Genomic DNA, 5063 nt, shown 5'->3' with positions numbered 1-5063 from the left:
GGTTTTTTTGTGCTTTACAAGATAAAAAAAACAACAAAAAAACTATTAAGTCCACCTGCCCCAAACTGCTTATACTTCAAGGCCCCAGGGTGGAAAAAGATCATTGTACTTAATTTTAAGTATGCACACACTGGTACTGCATTCAGTGGCATATTTACTCCTAACCTGTCTAAACTAAATGAGACTACAAACATGATTGAAGTAGTAAAACGGAGCACCTGTCTCAATTTTCTCAGAACGCAAGCTGTGACTAGACCCAGCCAAAAACTGTAACCGAAAACACGCACATGAAATCATTTTCACAAGTATGCACTTTAGAAAAAAGGTTTTTTTCCTTTAGTGCAAAACCTTCAGCAAATCAGTAGTTGTTCAAACCTATAGCCCCTTGACCACAGCTGAATTATGTTGACAATTTTTGTGTAATATTGTGGAAATATTTTTTTTTTTAACGTTTTAACTAAAAATTCCATACTTGGAAAATTTTACCTGCTCTTCTGACATGGTAGCCTCAGTGCTCAGTGTATTCATATTTTTCCACTCCCACAAGAACACACTAATTTTTCACTGAAGAGTTGGCATCAATACTAAGAGCACTGAACGCATGACAATTGGTAATTATCTGGACTTTGCAAAAGTATCTAAGGAAAAAAATGAAGAAAACATTGGGCACATTTGGGGTCTCACTGTCTTCCCATCCTAGATCTGGCCTTTAAAGGGGATTTCCTATGTTAACATGCCCAATTCCAAATCCACATAACTGGACTGACACTTAGGAACTTGAGATGAATTTTGCAAGCTCTCAAACTTGGAAAGGAATTTAAAAGCTCATTAAAATGTGAGGAGGAAGCTTACAGGCTTGGATCTGAGAGATGTATACCTTTCCATTGGAATTCCATAGGATTTGAGCAACTAAATCCTTTGGGGTCCTTGTGCACAGGAGAGGGAAGGAAAGGGTGCAGAGCAGGCATTACAAGGATATTCTTCCAAAGTTAAATGCAGTTATATCATGCTTATACAGCAGTCTCCCCAAGGAGCCTTAATAATGTACTACAGCTGCCAACCAGTGAAATGACTTCTGCAGTTCATGGGATAGAGGCTCTCGCTCTGTTAATCCAGGTCTTGGATCCAGACACTTTATCAACAGCCTCAGAGAGCATTATACATGCTAGAGGTACTGCCAGCATAGAGAGAAGGTTGAAACCTTTATGTATTTAAAAGGTTTCTGAGGTACTCTTAAAAACCCCTCCTGCAAACTTTTATGGACCTCCCAGGCACCAACAGTATTTTTCTTTCTAATCCCTTTTGAAAGATAAACCCCAGTTCTATGAAAGTAATGCAAAAATCACGTTTGGGAATCAACAAGCATTTGCATTCAAAGAGAGAAGACCTCTTCTCATTGAGAAAATCAATGTATATCAGAACAAACCTAAAATTTGCATTTAAATGGAGTTCACTGCAGTACCAGATCTCATCAGGTTGATAAAATCACTGTAGCTAAGATTAAAAAGTAACAGAGTAACTCAGATCATTTCCCACCAGCCTTCTACCAGGAAATACCTATTTAAAGACATAATAAGCACAAACCCTGTTAAGCCTTTTGACTAGGAAGGAAAATAACCATTTCTTTTGAAACTCTGTAGTCTCTAAGGGCATGTTTAGATGTGTGTGCGACGCAGCACTGATTGTGTTATTTCACTCCCTTGACCACATTTTCTTAGTCCTTCTTTTGTTGAGGGGCAACTTGAATGCATTTCAGTTTAAAGTTATTGGTGTATGAGTTAACAAGTGATACTGCCCTATTGTTGCTGGTCCACTGGCATGATAAAAGACTGTGGGTACTGATAGACTTGGAAAAAAAAAAACCCAAGTGCTTTACCAGAAAAGGAATCATGTCAGTTTGACCCGGCTTCCTAATGTCTTCATAGCTCGCTCACGTGCTTCAGTGGGAATTTTTGGCGCTTTGATCTGATGATCAAGGGAGGAGTGGGGCTGGGGCAAGCGCTGCCCAGCCGGGGCGGGGCAGGCACGGGATGGAGCCATGGCTCATCCAGGAGAGGCGGGAAGGAGGGGGGCTCCCACGGCTGCGTGCCACTCATCCAGGAGCCACTGGTCTCACACTTGCCCACTGATCTGGCAGCTCCTGCCACTTGTCCAGGAGAGCATGGAGGGGGCACATGTGGATCTGCGCAGGGCAGGGTGGGCCAGGAAGAGTCCCAAGCAGTCCCATCCCCAGCCCACCCCACCCTGCGCAGATCCTAGGGCACGTGTCCCACCCTTCCACATGCTCCCGGAGAGCAGCGGGAGAAGTGGCAGGAGCCACTGGATAAGCAGGTGAGCGCCGGACCAAAGGTTCCTGAAAAAGAAGCGCACTGTGGCAGGAGCCATCCCCTCCTGCCCGCACCCCTCAGATGAGCTGTGGGTCCATCCCACACCCAGCCCGCCCTGGCTGGGCAGCACTTGCCCCAGCCCCTGCCCTAGTCCCACTTCTCTCTCACTGAGGGGACCTTGATCTGCCGCCCGCATGCCCCTTCCCTCCCCGCTCTCCTTCCACAACACCAGACAGGCTGCTGGCCTGGTATCGGAAATCAGATTGGTATTGGACGATATGCCTCCTTAAAAATCAGCTATTGGTATTAGCCCCCAAAATCTCTATCATTGCACCCTTAATTAGCATGCATTTTCTCAATTATGGCAGCAGCTAGGATTCCCAGTCATGGAACAAAATCCCAACCACTGTTCCAGCTATGCAATGTAGACAGAAAGGTTGTCTTTATGGAAGAAACTCCCTAACACAGTAAAATCACTTTTATCTGGCGTGAGTGGCGGGTATCTAAAAATTGTAGTTATCTGAGAGTTATATAGCGCCATACTCATAGTGCAAATTTTCAAAGAAATAGTGTACAATACATTACAGTATAACATACTGTATAAAGAAGAAAATCATATACAGGTACTCACCAATCAAGTAGCAGTAAAGCAGCACTGGAGTGAAGAGAGTGAAGAGAAATCCTGAGGCAGTGATGCAACCTATAACTAAAACTATTTACACTTGGCATTTATAACAAACTATTAACAATACTGTACATAATTTACTGCCTCTTTGGAGATTCAGGAGGCACTCGGGGATCTTGTAGTGCCTCAGGGTCATCAACATCAATTGTAGATGTAGAAGGTGATGGGGCCGATTCTGTACTGGCTTTATGACAAGCACTGGAGCTTTTTTAAAGAAATCCCTGATATCAGATTCCCTACTTGCTGCCTGCATTTTTTGCATGAAATCAGAATGAATAATGTCCAACTGTATAACCTCCTGTGCAGAATAATGGCTTTGCCTTTCAGCAAATGTAATGAAGTTGTCCATTAGAAAGAAGCACTAGCCCAAGAGATTTTCTCTTCTTCACCAAAATCGTCTTCTTCAGAGTCTTTTTCAGTGACCTTAGACTTTTCAGGATTCACAACCCTCTCTATTATTTCTGCATCACTAAAAAGATGTCCAACTTCCTTGTCAGCTTCAACCCACTCGTTGATCTCGCTTTCTTTAAGTTGGTTGACTGGGTTTGTAGAAGGAGCATCCTTCACCACTTCAAGAACTTGAGCTATTGTATTTTTTCTTTGTCTCGCATTAAAACCTTCCAAGTCTTGTTCAGCAGAAGACCCTTCTGCAAACAAACTACTAGGCCACAATTTTCTCCAAGCACCCCTTAATGTTTTATTTTTTTTACAGAATTCCAGGCACGAACCACAATTAAAATTGCATCTTTTGTGTTATAAAAAGGGTGAAAGTCCTGGATGGTGCCTTCATAAATGATTAACTCTCTCAGAAAATCTCTTCTGTAATAACACTTCATATGATGGATAATGCTCTGGTCCACTGGTTGAAACAGCAAGGTAACACTGGCAGGCAGGAAGATGACACTATATTACCTGACACTAACTTACATTCAGGAGGGTGAGCTTGACAATCGTCTAATAACAGAATAGCTTTACTATCTTGAAGTTTTCTTATTTTTCTAAACTGTTCTTTCTCTGAGGGTACAAAACATGATGAAACCAGTCATAAAAAATTCCTTTGTCCATCCATGCAATACTTCAGGCAAAAAATCCTTTGTCCATCCATGCATTACTTTGGGTTTTGTAAACAATAGGGAAATGTGTAATACCCTTAAAAGCTCTAGGACAATTACATTTTCCAACTACCAAGAGCTTCACTTTGTATGTGCCTCCTGCATTAGCTCACATAAGCGCAGTTATTCGGTCTTTACTCTGCTTGAAACCAGCAGCACTAGATTCACCTGCACCAGCAAAGGTAGAATTCGGCAAACATAAGCCAGTTTCATCAGTGTTGTAGATTTGGTCAAGGGATAGATCATGCTCTGCAACTAATTTGTTAAAAAATCCACAATATCTTTCAGCAGCTTCACAGTCAGCCGATTTTCTTTCACCAGACACATCTAGCCTTCTAATGCCGTGACTAAGTTTAAAAACACATAAGCCATCCAGCCAAAAAAGTGCAGGGTTCAATCAAATCCATTTGCTTCTAGAAATCTTTTGCCTTTTCAACCAGCATTGGGCCAGAGACAGGGGCACCCTCCGATCATTTTAATGAAAGCCATTCATATAAAACACTATCAAGTTGCTCTAATTTAGGCTTATGTAGAGTATGGCCTTTATTCAACAGCTTTACTTGTCTCAGAGCTAGAGACAAATTGGATCAATTGTCCCTTTTGAGCCTTGATATCATATATCGTTGATGATCTAACATTTAACTCTTTCATGAGAACATTATGGAAGAGCCCCATGCAGCCCTGGCCCTGATCAGCCCCACCCACATCCGGGGGCTGTCCCCCATTTCCTCTAGGGGCACCCCCCGGAAAGCAGTGTGGCACAGCAGGGGGCAAACCGCCAGAGCATGGCGCCATGTGCATCCTGCTGATTTCAGTGGCAGGGCAGGGGGCAAAGCGGTGGGGCGCCCATCCTGCTGATTTCAGTGGCAGAGCAGGGGGCAAAGCGGTGTGGCACGGTGCAGCAGGGGTCAAAGCAGTGTGGCACTGTGCATGTCCCAT

At 43.3% G+C, this 5063-nt stretch overlaps 1 pseudogene; it reads right to left on the bottom strand.

The window, feature by feature from the left end:
- Positions 1-3043: 3043 nt before the first annotated feature.
- LOC102377012 lies at positions 3044-4799 on the bottom strand (annotated as a pseudogene).
- Positions 4800-5063: the final 264 nt, after the last annotated feature.

This window comes from Alligator sinensis, unplaced genomic scaffold (assembly GCF_000455745.1).
Source record: "Alligator sinensis unplaced genomic scaffold, ASM45574v1 scaffold1292_1, whole genome shotgun sequence".
NCBI lineage: Eukaryota > Metazoa > Chordata > Crocodylia > Alligatoridae > Alligator > Alligator sinensis.
This window is presented reverse-complemented; position numbering and strand designations above follow the sequence as displayed.